Source organism: Triticum dicoccoides, chromosome 2B (assembly GCF_002162155.2).
Source record: "Triticum dicoccoides isolate Atlit2015 ecotype Zavitan chromosome 2B, WEW_v2.0, whole genome shotgun sequence".
NCBI lineage: Eukaryota > Viridiplantae > Streptophyta > Magnoliopsida > Poales > Poaceae > Triticum > Triticum dicoccoides.
In genome coordinates, this window is record NC_041383.1 from 757721031 (window position 1) to 757739438 (window position 18408).

The window sequence follows — 18408 nt, forward strand, 5'->3', positions numbered from 1 at the left end:
TTGAGAGTCGTTATTAGCATGGTAATTTGCTTAATATTAATATACTTGGTGTTGAAGATATGTGAAACTTTCTTTTGAGTGAATTGAATACTAAGATAAGTTTGATGCTTGATAATTGTTTTGAGATATGGAGGTGATAATATCAAAGTCGTGCTAGTTGAGTAATTGTGAATTTGAGAAATGCTTGTGTTGAAGTTTGCAAATCCCGTAGCATGCACGTATAGTTAAAGTTGTGTAACAAATTTGAAACATGAAGTGTATCTGGCTTGTACATCCTTATGAGTGGCGGTCGGGGACGAGCGATGGTATTTTCCTACCAATCTATCCCCCTAGGAGCATGCGCGTAGTACTTAATTTTTGATGACTTCTAAATTTTTACAATAAGTATACGAGTTCTTTTGACTAATGTTGAGTCCATGGATTATACGCACTCTCACCTTTCCGCCTTTGCTAGCCTCTCTAATACTGCGCACTTTTCGCCGGTATCATACACCGACCATATACCTTCCTCAAAACAGCCACCATACCTACCTATTATGGCATTTCCATAGCCATTCCAAGATATACTGCCATGCAACTTTCCACCGTTCCGTTTATTATGACACGCTCCATCATTGTCATATTGCTTTTTGCATGAACATGTAGTTCACATTGTATTTGTGGCAAGGCCACCATCATAATTTTCATACATGTTGCTCTTGATTCATTGCATATCCCTGTACACCGCCGGAGGCATTCATATAGAGTCATATTTTGTTCTAAGTATCGAGCTGTAATTGTTGAGTTGTAAGAAAAATAAAAGTGTGATGATCATCATTATTAGAGCATTGTCCCAGTGAGGAAAGGATGATGGAGACTATGATTCCCCCATAAGTTGGGATGAGACTCCGGACGAAAAAAAAGGGGCCATAAAAAAGAGAAAAGGCCGAAACAAAAAAAAGTGAGAAAAAAAGAGAGAAGGGACAATGCTACTATCCTTTTACCACGCTTGTGCTTCAAAATAGCACCATGATCCTCATAATAAGAGAGTCTCATATGTTGTCACTTTCATATACTAGTGGGAAATTTTTTTCATTATAGAACTTGGCTTGTATATTCCAATGAGATGGGCTTCCTCAAAAGTGCCCTAGGTCTTTGTGAGCAAGCAAGTTGGATGCACACCCACTTAGTTTCTTTTGTTGAGCTTTCATATACTTATAGCTCTAGTGCATCCGTTGCATGGCAATCCCTATTCACTCACATTGATATCTATTGATGGGCATTTCCATAGCCCGTTGATACGCCTAGTAGATGTGAGACTATCTTCTCCTTTTTGTCTTTTCCACAACCACCATTCTATTCCACCCATAGTGCTATATCCATGGCTCACGCTCATGTATTGCGTGAAGGTTGAAAAAGTTTGAGATTATTTAATTATGAAACAATTGCTTGGCTTGTCATCGGGGGTATAGAAGTTGGGAACATCCTTTGTGACGAAAATAAAGCATAGCCTAACTATATGATTTTGTAGGGATGAACTTTCTTTTGCCATCCTATTTTGAGAAGACATGATTGCTTTGATTAATATGCTTAAAGTATTATTATTTTTTATGTCAATATGAACTTTTGTCTTGAATCTTTCGGATCTGAATATTCATGACACAATTAAGAAGATTTACATTGAAATTATGCCAAAGTAACACTCCGCATGAAAAATTCTTTTTTTAACATTTACCTACGCGAGGACGAGCAGGAATTAAGCTTGGGGATGCTCGATACGTCTCCAACGTATCTATAATTTTAGATTGCTCCATGCTACTTTATCTATTATTTTGGACTATATTGGGCTTTTATTTTCCACTTTTATATTATTTTTGGGACTAACCTATTAACCGGAGGCCCAGCAGAGAATTGCTGTTTTTTTGCCTATTTCAGTGTTTCGAAAAAACGGAATATCAAACGGAGTCCAAACAGAATGAAACCTTCGGGAACGTGATTTTCTCACCGAACGTGATCCAGGAGACATGGACCCTACTCCAAGAAGTAACCGAGGAGGTCACGAGGGTGGGGGGCGCCCCCCCCAGGGCGCGCCCCCTACCTTGTGGGCCCCCTGTTGCTCCACTGACGTACTCCTTCCTCCTATATATACCTACGTACCCCTGACAGATCTAATACGGAGGCAAAAACCTAATTCCACCGCCGCAACTTTCAGTATCCACGAGATCCCATCTTGGGGCCTGTTTCGGAGCTCCGCCGGAGGGGGCATCTACCACGGAGGGCTTCTATATCAACACTATAGCCTCTCCGATGAAGTGTGAGTAGTTTACTTCAGACCTTCGGGTCCACAGCTAGTAGCTAGATGGCTTCTTCTCTCTTATTGGATCTCAATACAATGTTCTCCCCGTCTCTTGTGGAGATCTATTCGATGTAATCTTCTTTTTGCGGTGTGTTTGTTGAGACCGATGAATTGTGGGTTTATGATCCAGATTATCTATGAATAATATTTGAATCTTCTCTGAATTCTTTTATGTATGATTGAGTTATCTTTACAAGTCTCTTCGAATTATCCGTTTGGTTTGTCCAACTAGATTGGTAGTTCTTGCAATGGGAGAAGTGTTTAGCTTTGGGTTCAATCTTGCGGTGTCCTTTCCGAGTGACAGCAGGGGCAACAAGGCACGTATTGTATTGTTGCCATCAAGGATAACAAGATGGTTTTTTTTATCATATTGCATGAATTTATCCCTCTACATCATGTCATCTTGCCTAAGGCGTTGCTCTGTTTTAACTTAATACTCTAGATGCATGCTGGATAGCGGTCGATGAGTGGAGTAATAGTAGTAGATGCAGAATCGTTTCGATCTACTTGTCTCGGATGTGATGCCTATATACATGATCATACCTAGATATACTCATAATTATGCTCAATTCTGTCAATTGCTCAACAGTAATTTGTTCACCCACCGTAGAATACTTATGCTCTTGAGAGAAGCCACTAGTGAAACATATGGCCCCAGGGTCTATTCTCATCATATCAATCTCTATCACTTTATTATTTGCTTTGTTTTTATTTTGCCTTTTACTTTTCACTTTGCATCTTTATATCAAAAATACCAAAAATATTATTTATCATCTCTATCAGATCTCACCCTCGTAAGTTACCGTGAAGGGATTGACAACCCCTAATCGCGTTGGTTGAGAGTAGCTATAGTTTTGTGTAGGTACGAGGGACTTGTGTGTGGTCTCCTACTGGATTGATACCTTGGTTCTCAAAAACTGAGGGAAATACTTACGCTACTTTACTGCATCATCCTCTCCTCTTCGGGGAAAACCAACACAGTGCTCAAGAGGTAGCAGTGTCCAGTGCAGTGAACAAGGCAATCGGACTATGCGGCTTTATAACCTTCACTTAGCCATAGAAGTCTACAATTTTAAATTTCGGCAAAACCCTAGAATCCGGAAGACCGAATTGGGGCGCTATACACGCCTAGATCAGACGAATCCGATTTATCGCCTAAAGCGGAAAAATCTTTAAGGATTTTAAGACCTCTCGAACAGCGATCTGCTCTCGCCACATCATGCCGGTCAGTTTTTGGCTTTCTCTACTGAGGTGCTCGTCCGGCAGAACCAGGGCACAATCGCAGTAGTTCTCCCTGCACTACCTTAGCCGATACTGAAGGAAATATGCCCTAGAGGCAATAATAAAGTTATTATTTATTTCCTTATTTCATGATAAATGTTTATTATTCATGCTAGAATTGTATTAACCGGAAACATAATACATGTGTGAATACATAGACAAACAGAGTGTCACTAGTATGCCTCTACTTGACTAGCTCGTTGATCAAAGATGGTTAAGTTTCCTAGCCATAGACATGAGTTGTCATTTGATTAACGGGATCACATCATTAGGAGAATGATGTGATTGACATGACCCATTCCATTAGCTTAGCACCCGATCGTTTAGTGTGTTGCTATTGCTTTCTTCATGACTTATACATGTTCCTATGACTATGAGATTATGCAACTCCCGTTTGCCGGAGGAACACTTTGTGTGCTACCAAACGTCAAAACGTAACTGGGTGATTATAAAGGTGCTCTACAGGTGTCTCCAAAGGTACATGTTGGGTTGGCGTATTTCGAGATTAGGATTTGTCACTTCGATTGTCGGAGAGGTATCTCTGGGCCATCTCGGTAATACACATCACATAAGCCTTGCAAGCATTGCAACTAATGAGTTAGTTGTGAGATGATGTATTACGGAACGAGTAAAGAGACTTGCCGGTAACGAGATTGAACTAGGTATTGAGATACCGACGATCGAATCTCGGGCAAGTAACATACCAATGACAAAGGGAACAACGTATGTTGTTATGCGGTCTGACCGATAAAGATCTTCGTAGAATATGTAGGAGCCAATATGAGCATCCAGGTTCCGCTATTGGTTATTGACCGGAGACGTGTCTCGGTCATGTCTACATTGTTCTCGAACCGTAGGGTCCGCACGCTTAACGTTACGATGACAGTTTTATTATGAGTTTATGAGTTTTGATGTACCTAAGGAGTTCGGAGTCCCGGATGATATCGGGGCATGACGAGGAGTCTCGAAATGGTCGAGACGTAAAGATCGATATATTGGATGACTATATTCGGACTTCGGAAAGGTTCCGAGTGATTCGGGTATTTTCGGGAGTACCGGGGAGTTACGGGAATTCGTATTGGACCTTAATGTGCCATACGGGAAAGGAGAGAAAGGCCTCAAAAGGTGGCCGCACCCCTCCCATTGGCTAGTCCGAATTGGACTAGGGAGGGGGGGCGCCCCCTTCCTTCCTTCTCCTTTTCCCTTCCCTTTCCTTCCCTCCTACTCCTACTACTTGGAAGGGCTCCTAGTTCTACTAGGAAAGGGGGAATCCTACTCCCGGTGGGAGTAGGACTCCCCTAGGGCGCGGCATAGAGAGGGCCGGCCGTCCACTCCTTTATATACGGGGGCAGGGGGCACCCCATAGACACACAAGTTGATCTTCGTGATCGTTCCTTAGCCGTGTGCGGTGCCCCCCTCCACCATATTCCACCTCGGTCATATTGTAGCGGTGCTTAGGCGAAGCCCTGCGACGGTAGAACATCAAGATCGTCACCACACCGTCGTGCTGACGGAACTCCTCCCTGACGCTTTGCTGGATCGGAGCCCGGGGATCGTCATCGAGCTGAACGTGTGCCAAGAACTCGGAGGTGCCGGAGTAACGGTGCTTGGATCGGTCGGATCGTGAAGACGTACGACTACATCAACCGCGTTGATATAACGCTTCCGCTTACGGTCTACGAGGGTACGTAGACAACACTCTCCCCTCTCGTTGCTATGCATCACCATGATCTTGCGTGTGCGTAGGAAATTTTTTGAAATTACTATGTTCCCCAACAGTGGTATCCGAGCCTGGTTTTATGCGTAGATGTTATATGCACGATTAGAACACAAGTGAGTTGTGGGCGATACAAGTCATACTCCTTACCAGCATGTCATACTTTGGTTCGGCGATATTGTTGGATGAAGCGGCCCGGACCGACATTATGCGTACGCTTACGCGAGACTGGTTCTACCGACGTGCTTTGCACACAGGTGGCTGGCGGGTGTCAGTTTCTCCAATTTTAGTTGAACCGAGTGTGGCTACGCCCGGTCCTTGCGAAGGTTAAAACAGCACTAACTTGACGAACTATCGTTGTGGTTTTGATGCGTATGTAAGAACGGTTCTTGCTCAGCCCGTAGCAGCCACGTAAAATTTGCAACAACAAAGTAGAGGACGTCTAACTTGTTTTTGCAGGGCATGTTGTGATGTGATATGGTCAAGACGTGATGCTATATTTTATTGTATGAGATGATCATGTTTTGTTGAAGTTATCGGCAACTGGCAGAAGCCTTATGCTTGTCTCTTTATTGCATAAGATGCAAGTGCCAAAAATTGCTTTACATTATCGCTATGCGATAGCAATAGTTGCAAGAGCAATAGTTGGCGAGACGACCACATGACGACACATTGATATAGATCAAGATGATGGAGATCATGGTGTCAAGCCGGTGATGATAGAGATCATGACGGTACTTTGGAGATGGAGATCAAAGGCACAAGATGATCATGGACATATCATGTCACATATTTTGATTGCATGTGATGTTTATCTTTTATGCATCTTATCTTGCTTTGATTGACGGTAGCATTTTAAGATGATCTCTCACTAATTATCAAGAAGTGTTCTCCCTGAGTATGCACCATTGCCAAAGTTCGTCGTGCCCAGACACCACGTGATGATCGGGTGTGATAAGCTCTACGTCCATCTACAACGGGTGCAAGCCAGTTTTGCACACGCGGAATCCTCAGGTTAAACTTGACGATCCTAGCATATGCAGATATGGCCTCGGAACACGGAGACCGAAAGGTCGAGCGTGAATTATATAGTAGATATGATCAACATAGTGATGTTCACCATTGAAAGCTACTCCATTTCACGTGATGATCGGTTATGGTTTAGTTGATTTGGATCACGTGATCACTTAGAGGATTAGAGGGATGTCTATCTAAGTGGGAGTTCTTAAGTAATATGATTAATTGAACTTAAATTTATCATGAACTTAGTCCTGATAGTATTAGCATATCTATGTTGTAGATCAATAGCTCGCGTTGTTGCTTCCCTATGTTTATTTTGATATGTTCCTAGAGAAAAACTATGTTGAAAGATGTTAGTAGCAATGATGTGGATTGGATCCGTGATCTGAGGTTTATCCTCATTGCTGAACAGAAGAATTATGTTCTTGATGCACCGCTAGGTGACAGACCTATTGCAGGAGCAGATGCAGACGTTATGAATGTTTGGCTAGCTCAATATGATGACTACTTGATAGTTTAGTGCACCATGCTTAACGGCTTAGAATCGGGACTTCAAAGATGTTTTGATCATCATGGACCATATGAGATGTTCCAGGAGTTAAAGTTAATATTTCAAGCAAATACCCGAGTTGAGAGATATGAAGTCTCCAACAAGTTCTATAGCTAAAAGATGGAGGAGAATCGCTCAACTAGTGAGCATGTGCTCAGATTGTCTGGGTACTACAATCGCTTGAATCAAGTGGGAGTTAATCTTCCAGATAAGATAGTGATTGACAGAATTCTCTAGTCACCATCACCAAGTTAGTAGAACTTCGTGATGAACTATAGTATGCAAGGGATGACGAAAACGATTCCCAAGCTCTTCGTGATGCTGAAATCGATGAAGGTAGAAATCAAGAAAAGCATCAAGTGTTGATGGTTGACAAGACCACTAGTTTCAAGAAAAGGGCAAAGGGAAGAAGTGGAACTTCAAGAAGAACGGCAAGCAAGTTGCTGCTCAAGTGAAGAAGCCCAACTCTGGTCCTAAGCCTGAGACTAAGTGCTTCTACTGCAAAGGGGCTAGTCACTGGAAGTGGAACTGCCCCAAGTATCTGGCAGATAAGAACGATGGCAAAATTGAACAAAGGTATATTGGATATACATGTTATTGATGTGTACTTTACTAGTGTTTATAGCAACCCCTTAGCATTTTGATACTGGTTCAGTTGCTAAGAGTAGTAACTCGAAATGGGAGTTGCAGAATAAACAGAAAATAGTAAAAAGGCGAGGTGACGATGTGTGTTGGAAGTAGTTCCAAGATTGATATGATCATCATTGCACACTCCCTATACTTTCGGGATTAGTGTTGAAACTAAATAAGTGTTATTTGGTGTTTGCGTTGAGCATGAATATGATTTGATCATGTTTATTACAATACGGTTATTCATTTAAGTAAGAGAATAAATTGTTGTTCTGTTTACATGAATAAAACCTTATATGGTTACACACTCAATGAAAATGGTTCGTTGGATCTCAATCGTAGTGATACACATATTCATAATATTGAAACCAAAAGATGCGAAGTTAATAATGATAGTGCAACTTATTTGTGGCACTGCAGTTTAGGTCATATTGGTGTAAAGCGCATGAAGAAACTCCATGCTGATGGGATTTTGGAATCACTTGATTTTGAATCACTTGATGCTTGCGAACCATGCCTTATGGGCAAGATGACTAAAGACTCCGTTCTCCGGAACAATAGAGTGAGCAACTGACTTATTGGAAATAATACATACTGATGTATGCGATCCGATGAGTGTTGAGGCTCGCGGCAAGTATCATTATTTTCTGACCTTCACAGATGATTTGAGCAGATATGGCTATATCTACTTAATGAAACATAAGTCTGAAACGTTTGAAAAGTTCAAAGAATTTCAGAGTGAAGTTGAAAATCATCGTAACAAGAAAATAAAATTTCCACGATCTGATCGTGGAGGAGAATATTTGAGTTACGAGTTTGGTCTACATTTGAAACAATGCGGAATAGTTTCGCAACTCACACCACCCGGAACAGCATAGCGTAATGGTGTGTCCGAACATCATAACCGTACTTTATTGGATATTGTACAATCTATGATGTTTCTTACCGATTTACCAATATCGTTTTGGGGTCATGCATTAAAGACAGCTGCATCCACGTTAAAAAGGGGCACCACCTAAGTCCGTTGAGACGACACAATATGAACTGTGGTTTGGCAAGAAACCAAAGTTGTCGTTTCTTAAAGTTTGGGGTTGCGATGCTTATGTGAAAAAGTTTCATCCTGATAAGCTCAAACCCAAATCGGAGAAATGTGTCTTCATAGGATACCCAAAGGAGATAGTTGGGTACACCTTCTATCACAGATCCGAAAGGCAAGACATTCGTTGCCAAGAATGGATCCTTTCTAGAGAAGGAGTTTCTCTCGAAAGAAGTGAGTGGGAGGAAATTAGAACTTGATGAGGCAATTGTACCTTCTTCCTTCTTGGAAAGTAGTTTATCACAGAAATCAGTTCCAGTGATTCATACAACAATTAGTGAGGAAGTTAATGATGATGATCATAAAACTTCAGATCAAGTTGCTACCAAACCTCGTAGGTCTTCCAGAGTAAGATCCTCACCAGAGTGGTACGGTAATCATGTTCTGGAAGTCATGTTACTAGACCATGATGAACCTACGAACTATGAGGAAGCGATGATGAGCCCAGATTCCGCAAATTGCTTGAGGCCATGAAATCTGAGATAGGATCCATGTATAAGAACAAAGTATGGACTTTGGTTGACTTGCCCGATGATCGGCAAGCCATTGAGATTAAATGGATCTTCAAGAGGAAGACGGACGCTGATAGTAGTGTTACTATATACAAAGCTAGACTTGTCGAAAAAGGTTTTTGACAAAGTTCAAGGTGTTGACTACAATGAGATTTTCTCACTCATATCGATGCTTAAAGTCTGTCCAAATCATGTTAGCAATTGCCTCATTTTATGAAATCTTGCAAATGGATAAACAAAACTACATTCCTTAATGGATTTATTAAAGAAGAGTTGTATATGATGCAACCAGATAGTTTTTGTCAATCCTAAAGGTGTTAACAAAATGTGCAAGCTCCAGCGATCCATCTATGGACTGGTGCAAGCATCTCGGAGTTGGAATATACGCTTTGATAAGTTGATCAAAGCATATAGTTTTATACAGACATGCGGTGAAGCCTGTATTTACAAGAAAGTGAGTGGGAGCACTACAACATTTCTCATAAGTATATGTGAATGACATATTGTTGATCAGAAATAATGTAGAATTATTCTGCAAAGCATAAAGGAGTGTTTGAAAGGAGTTTTTCAAAGAAAGACCTCGGTGAAGCTGCTTACATATTGAGCATCAAGATCTATAGAGATAGATCAAGACACTTGATAAGTTTTTTTCACTGAGTACATACCTTGACAAGATTTTGAAGTAGTTCAAAATGGAACAGTCAAAGAAAGAGTTCTTGCCTGTGTTACAAGGTGTGAAATTGAGTAAGACTCAAAACCCGACCATGGCAGAAGATAGAAAGAAAATGAAAGTCATTCCCTATGCCTTGGCCATAGGTTATATAAAGTATGCCATGCTGTGTACCAGATCTATTGTATACCCTACACTGATTTTGGCAAGGGAGTACAATAGTGATCTAGGAGTAGATCACTGGACAACGGTCAAAATTATCCTTAGTGAAATAAGGATATGTTTCTCGATTATGGACGTGACTAAAAGGTTCGTTGTAAAAGGTTACGTCGATGCAAGTTTTGACACTAATCTAGATGACTCTAAGTCTCAATCTAGATACATATTGAAAGTGGGAGCAATTAGCTAGAGTAGCTCCGAGCAGAGTATTGTTGACATAGAAAATTGCAAAATACATACGGATCTGAATGTGGCAGACCCGTTGACTAAACTTGTCTCACAAACAAAACATGATCACACCTTAGTACTCTTTGGGTGTTAATCACATAGCGATGTGAACTAGATTATTGACTCTAGCAAACCCTTTGGGTGTTGGTCACATGATGATGTGAACTATGGGTGTTAATCACATGGTGATATGAACTATTGGTGTTAAATCACATGGCGATGTGAACTAGATTATTGACTCAAGTGCAAGTGGGAGACTGAAGGAAATATGCCCTAGAGGCAATAATAAAGTTATTATTTATTTCCTTATTTCATGATAAATGTTTATTATTCATGCTAGAATTGTATTAACCGGAAACATAATACATGTGTGAATACATAGACAAACAAAGTGTCACTAGTATGCCTCTACTTGACTAGCTCGCTGATCAAAGATGGTTAAGTTTCCTAGCCATAGATATGAGTTGTCATTTGATTAATGGGATCACATCATTAGGAGAATGATGTGATTGACATGACCCATTCCATTAGCTTAGCACCCGATCGTTTAGTATGTTGCTATTGCTTTCTTCATGACTTATACATGTTCCTATGACTATGAGATTATGCAACTCCCGTTTGCCGGAGGAACACTTTGTGTGCTACCAAACGTCACAACGTAACTGGGTGATTATAAAGGTGCTCTACAGGTGTCTCCAAAGGTACATGTTGGGTTGGCGTATTTCGAGATTAGGATTTGTCACTCCGATTGTCGGAGAGGTATCTCTGGGCCATCTCGGTAATACACATCACATAAGCCTTGCAAGCATTGCAACTAATGAGTTAGTTGTGAGATGATGTATTACGGAACGAGTAAAGAGACTTGCCGGTAACGAGATTGAACTAGGTATTGAGATACCGACGATCGAATCTCGGGCAAGTAACATACCGATGACAAAGGGAACAACGTATGTTGTTATGCGGTCTGACCGATAAAGATCTTCGTAGAATATGTAGGAGCCAATATGAGCATCCAGGTTCCGCTATTGGTTATTGACCGGAGACGTGTCTCGGTCATGTCTACATTGTTCTTGAACCGTAGGATACGCACGCTTAACGTTACGATGACAGTTTTATTATGAGTTTATGAGTTTTGATGTACCGAAGGAGTTCGGAGTCCCGGATGATATTGGGGACATGACGAGGAGTCTCGAAATGGTCGAGACGTAAAGATCGATATATTGGACGACTATATTCGGACTTCGGAAAGGTTCCGAGTGATTCGGGTATTTTCGGGAGTACCCTGGAGTTACGGGAATTCGTATTGGGCCTTAATGGGCCATACGGGAAAGGAGAGAAAGGCCTCAAAAGGTGGCCGCACCCCTCCCATTGGCTAGTCCGAATTGGACTAGGGAGGGGGGGCGCCCCCTTCCTTCCTTCTCCTTTTCCCTTCCCTTTCCTTCCCTCCTACTGCTACTACTTGGAAGGGCTCCTAGTTCTACTAGGGAAGGGGGAATCCTACTCCCGGTGGGAGTAGGACTCCCCTAGGGCGCGCCATAGAGAGGGCCGGCCCTCCCCTCCTCCACTCCTTTATATACGAGGGCAGGGGGCACCCCATAGACACACAAGTTGATCTTCGTGATCGTTCCTTAGCCATGTGCGGTGCCCCCCTCCACCATATTACACCTCGGTCATATTGTAGCGGTGCTTAGGCGAATCCCTGCGATGGTAGAACATCAAGATCGTCACCACACCGCCGTGCTGACGGAACTCCTCCCCGACGCTTTGCTGGATCGGAGCCCGGGGATCGTCATTGAGCTGAACGTGTGCCAAGAACTCGGAGGTGCCGGAGTAACGGTGCTTGGATCGGTTGGATCGTGAAGACGTATGACTACATCAATCGCGTTGGTATAACGCTTCCGCTTACGGTCTACGAGGGTACGTAGACAACACTCTCCCCTCTCATTGCTATGCATGACCATGATCTTGCGTGTGCGTAGGAAAACTTTTGAAATTACTATGTTCCCCAACAGATACAACGGAAGTAAGGCACCAAAATAAGGGAGCCGGGCTATACCAACTGTAGACCCAAGACATGATTCGGAGCTGATGCCTATAATGCTATAAGTTCGGGGTGCCGCACTATTGAAAGTGTTCGGACTTGTCGTGCCGTATTATGGGGCGCCATAGGAAGCCCCTGGCAAATTCCACGTACCAAAGTGTATGGATACAATATTAAATAGACATTTGTAAAAATGCTCAAAGAAAAATAATAAGTTGACACTATATATGATCTCCCATTGATGAATAAAACATTTAGGTGTATGTTTACAATGAATGCATTAAGCGGAGATAAAGAGGATAATTTGACATATCATATCCAGAGGCAGGCTACGTACAGATAGATAAAGCAGGTATAATGATCGCAAATAGATTCCACCTGGGTATTTCCTTCTGTGTGCAAAGCCTGTTGCCTCCTTGGTTTTTTTATGTAAGTCCGACGATCCGGCTCTTCTGGACAAGATGCACTAAAGCAATGTCCTTAAAGGTAAATGGAAAGGTTATGAAGCAATACCGTACTGCTGACTGAGCCACTACTACGCCTCCGCCTGTGCCCATGGTATTTTGAGTGCGTAATTGTGTACGCGTGGCACGAATGCTACTTTGATGGGATTTGAGCGGAGGCCGGACTGCTAGTCATGCTCTTGGCGTGCCTGCTGATCCTATTGCGGGGTGTTCCGCCCTCGCTTGACGGAGCTTAAGGTTGTCGTCGCCGGATTGGTGGTTTGCCGGAGGAGGCCGCATTGTACTTCTGCTGCAAGGGCTACAGTGTGCTCTTCTGTACGAAGAGAACGGTCCATATTTCCGTTGACTGTTATGACCCCGCGCGGGCCTGGCATCTTGAGCTAGAGGTATGCATAGTGTGGTACCGCATTGAATGTAGCAAATGCGGTTCGTCCGAGCAGTGCGTGGTAACCACTTCGGAAAGGGACGATATCGAAGATTAGCGCTACACTTCGGAAGTTATCCGGAGATCCAAAGACCACTTCCAATGTTATAGAGCCCGTACAACGGGGCTCTACTCCAGGAATTACACCTTTAAAGGTGGTTTTCGTGGGCTTAATCCTTGAAGGATCGATGCCCATTTTGCGCACTGTGTCCTGGTAAAGCAGGTTCAGGCTACTACCGCCGTCCATAAGGACTCACGTGAGGTGGAATCCGTCGATGATTGGGTCTAAGACCAATGCGGCCGAGCCGCCATGACGGATGCTAGTAGGATGATCCCTACGATCAAAGGCGATCGGACAAGCTGACCATGGGTTGAATTTGGGGACGACTGGCTCCATCGCATAGACGTCCCGTAGTGCTCGCTTTCGTTCCCGCTTGGGATGTGGGTGGCGTAGATCATGTTGACCGTTTTCACCTGGGGTGAATTTCTTCTGTCCCCCATGTTCGAACGCCGGGGCTCCTCGTCATCGTCGCTATGCAGCCCCTTGTACTTGTTTTTGCCGTTTATCTTGTCGGCCTGCTTAAATACCTAGTAGTCTCTATTGGTGTGGTTGGCTGGCTTGTTCGGGGTGCCATGAATTTGGCACGAGCGCTCCAGTATACAGTCTAGACTGGACGGTCCCTAATTATTTCTCTTCAATGGCTTCTTTCGCTGACCGGATTTGGATCCGCTGAATCTGGCATTAACCGCCGTGTCTTCGGTGCTGTCGCCATTGTTCTGTCGCTTGTGTCTGTTGCGCCGTAGCTTGCCGCTATTGTCACGGACATCTGACGTTCCTGAATGTGGCGTAGTGCTGCTGCGAGCCAACCAACTGTCCTCGCCCGCACAAAAGCGGGTCATTAGTGCCGTGAGAGCTGCCATAGACTTGGGTTTCTCCTGGCCGAGGTGTCGGGCGAGCCACTCGTCACGGATATTATGCTTGAAGGCTGCCAGGGCTTCGGCGTCCGGACAGTCGACTATTTGTTTCTTTTTAGTTAGGAACCAAGTCCAGAATTTCCTGGCTGATTCTCCGGGTTGTTGAGTAATGTGGCTCAAGTCATCGGCATCCGGAGGTCGCACATATGTGCCTTGGAAGTTGTCAAGAAATGTGTCTTCCAGGTTTTCCCAACTACCAATGGAATTTGCAGGCACGCTGTTAAGCCAGTGCCTGGCGGGTCCTTTGAGCTTAAGGGGAAGATACTTGATGGCATGTAGATCATCTCCGCGGGCCATGTGAATGTGGAGTAGGAAATCTTCGATCCATACTGCGGGGTTTGTTGTGCCATCATATGATTCGATGTTTACGGGTTTGATCCCTTTTGGGAATTCATGATCCATTACTTCATTGGTGAAGCAGAGGGGGCGTGCGGCGCCTCTATGCCGGGCTATGTCGCAATGCAGTCTAGCTGTGTCTGACTGGATATATTCGGCCCGGACGGATTTGCTGCTAGTGTATCCAGTATGACGGTCATCCTCATGTGTTGCAGCGCGCCCCCGTGATCCGTAGATCGATCTTGGTTGTCCTGCGGTGTTATCCAGTTTATCGCGCAGGTCCTGAGTATTGCCCCGGGCCTTTGTAACTGGCGCCGAGGTGCGGGCTGGTATTCGGGCTGATATGACATTTTATCCCGGCCTCGAGGCGGCCGGTCAGCCGTGTGGCGCTCGAGTCCATATTCCTCGGCTGCCAGGACTTCTGTCCATCTATCTGTGAGCAGGTCTTGATCAGCTTGGAGCTGCTGCTGCTTCTTCTTCAGGCTTCTCGCAGTGGCAATAAGCCGACGCTTGAAGCGCTCCTGCTCCGCGGGGTCCTCGGGCACACTGAACTCATCGTCGCCGAGGCTAATCTCGTCTTCGGAGGGGGGCATGTAGTTTTCCTCCTCCGGATACCTGTCAGTCGCCTGTTCATCTGGGCTATCATGCCCATCTTCCTGTTTGGCCTGCTCAAAGGCGGGTGTCGGTGTCAAAACCGGCGGATCTCGGGTAGGGGGTCCCGAACTGTGCGTCTAGGCGGATGGTAACAGCAGACAAGGGACACGATGTTTTACCCAGGTTCGGGCCCTCTTGATGGAGGTAAAACCCTACGTCCTACTTGATTGATATTGATATTGTGGGTATTACAAGAGTGGATCTACCACGAGATCAAGGAGGCTAAACCCTAGAAGCTAGCCTATGGTATGATTGTTGTAATGGTTGTTGTTGTGTCCTACGGACTAAAGCCATCCGGTTTATATAGACACCGGAGAGGGCTAGGGTTACATTGAGTCGGTTACAATGGTAGGAGATCTACATATCCGTATCGCCAAGCTTGCCTTCCACGCCAAGGGAAGTCCCATCCGGACATGGGATGAAGTCTTCAATCTTGTATCTTCATAGTCTTGGAGTCCGGCCGATGATAGTTCGGCCGATGATGGTAGTCCGGCTATCCGGACACCCCCTAGTCCAGGACTCCCTCAGTAGCCCCTGAACCAGGCTTCAATGACGATAAGTCTGGCGCGTATATTGTTCGGCATTGCAAGGCGGGTTCCTCCTCCGAATAATTCATAGAAGATTGTGAACACCAGGATAGTGTCCGGCTCTGCAAAATAAATTCCACATTCCACCGTAGAGAGAATAATATATACACAAGTTCAATCTTCTGACGTTTTTTGCGGCATGACGGCACACCACTACCAAGCCCTTACATGAATCGTTTTTTACTTTACCGCCTCAGCGCATTTAGCGAAGCGGTTTCCTTGGCACGTCTTGTCGAAGCAGAGATCATGTTCCCCCTTATTCCAGGATTCTCATCAATACGGACGTGGGTAACCCAACCGCGCCCGTCGCCACGCCCCCTCTATCGAAGGCGAGTCCCGAACGGTCACGGAGACGGCTCTCGGTATTCTCCCTCTTTATAACGGGACCAAGGCTTGTTTCTTTTCTTCAATCCTCCATCGAATCCTCTCCTTGATCCAAGTTCCAGCACCTAGAGCCCCAGATTCGAGCGCTTCGGACCTTCAACAATGTCTGGTTCCGACCTCCAGGGCCGGTGGATGCCCCCCTCCGTCACGGAGGAGGACGTGCTAAAGCTGCGGGAGGCCAAGTACCTGACTTACGAGATTTCACACAGGTTGCCTGCCGAAGGGCAGGCCATCCCCACCCCCGAGCCCGGCGAGTACGTCGTTTTTGTATCCCACCTCCGTCGGGGTTTAGGCTTCCCGATGGATCCTTTTGTGAGAGGGCTCATGTTTTATTATGGGTTGGAATTCCACGACTTGGCTCCGGAGTCCATCATCCATATTTCCGCATTTATTATCATCTGCGAAGCCTTCCTCCGCGTCACCCCTCACTTCGGCCTGTGGCTGAAGACCTTCAATGTGGCGCCGAAGATGATCGGGGGGCGTCAAGCAGAATGCAGCGGGGCGACCGTAAGTAGGAGGGCCGATGCCCCGTGGCCCGCGGGCTCCTTCCAAGAGGAGCTCGACCTGTGGCAGCAGGAGTGGTTCTATATTACCGCTCCGAGGGGCAGCAGACAGAAGCCGCCGCCCTTGTTCCGCTCGGGACCTCCACAACGGTTGATGTCGTGGGTCAACCAAGGACTCAACTGGGGGGCGTCAAAGGACATGCCCTTACTGCAAGGCCGGATTTGAGATCTCCAAGCGAGGGAGATTGATATGGTGGTGGTAATGCAGGTCATGCTGATTAGGCGTCTCCTGCCCTGCAAACGCCGCCCTCTCCGGCTGTGGGAGTTTAATCCGGAGGGCCCACGGATTCTTCAACACTTCATTGGTATGACACCCATGGAGATGTACAAATTATTCTTCGGATCGCAAGAGGCGTGTCCAGAATTGACCGAGGATGCTGGCCTAAGCTGTAATCGCCCGGATACTCAAGTAAGTAGCTCCGAGTCTGGACATATCGTTTATTTGCCTTTCGATGATTCGCCTTATGACCAACTTCCTTCTAAACAGGAGTGGATAGCGCAAGCAAAATTGATATGGTGTCCGGCCCCCCTCCCAGAGACCGTAACGGATTCCGTGCTGGTCCGGATGCTGGAGGTTGCGCCTCCAGAGGAAGGCGAAGGGGAAAGTAGAAGAGCTACTGCCTCTCCTAAGGAGGCTCTTGAAAGAGGGGGGATCGAGAATCCCTCCCTCCAAGGGGAGAAGAGGACTGCCTCCGAGGACCCGGGGGCCAAAGCCCCTAAGAGGGGGAAGAAATCTTCGCCAGAGGGTCCTGCGTCCGGGGAGGCCCCGGCCGCACAGTCTCCCTTAAAGAATCAGCCCTCCAACGAGCCGTAAGTAGAAAGAAGGGAGTTTTATAATAAGGGACACCCCTATTTATGCTTCCGAGGATAACTCAAGTTTTTACCTTGTAGTTCGGATCTCCGTCCTTCGCAAATGAGCTCGTCTTCGGGGGACCTTCGTCCGGAGATGGTGGAGAGCGAGACGCCTCCGTCCGGGGCGCCGTCGGATAGGGCGGACGAGCCTGAAGTGTCGTCACGGAGGGAGCCCCCGGGTTTGGCAAAGCCGGATAGTTCGGCGCCAACTGGTGTACCACTGAAGGATCTGCTTGAGAAGGCGTCTATCTCAGAAAGTCACCACGCATTGATGAGTATGGTGATTGAAAGGATTTCGTCCGCCAAAGGCGGATTGCATAATGCCGTCAGGAGTTTGCTGGCGGGGTTTGAGGTACGTAAAAGTGACACACCTTTTGACAGTTTTGCATATAGAATGCGCCCTGTATAGATAGTAGCCCCTAAGACTCGGTAGGTTGTCGAAAGTGACAGCGTGCCGAGGATCAAAATCGCAGGTTTAATTTTTCGCCATGCCTATGTAGGTGGCGGATCATCCGGGGGCCAGCCGGACTGATGGAGTTGCTGAACTAAAGTGGCAACTCGACGTTGCGGATGCGGACATCACGCTAGTCAACAGGCGACTTGATGAGTCGCAAGGTGAGTGTTTCTTTGTGGTCATGTGGTAAGGGAGCCGAAGCCCTCTCCTTACAACCTGTGTGTGAAATGCAGATAGTGCCCCTGCTGTGGAGAGCCTGCGGGCCGAACTTGCTCAAGCCAAGGAGCAAGCCAGAAGGAGTAATGTGGCGGCCTCTAGGGCGGCCGAGGAGTTAGAAGCCGAAAGGGCTGCACACTGCCGAAGCAGGGAAGTGATGGCCGAAATGGCCGTGAAGTTAAAAGATGCTACCGACCGCA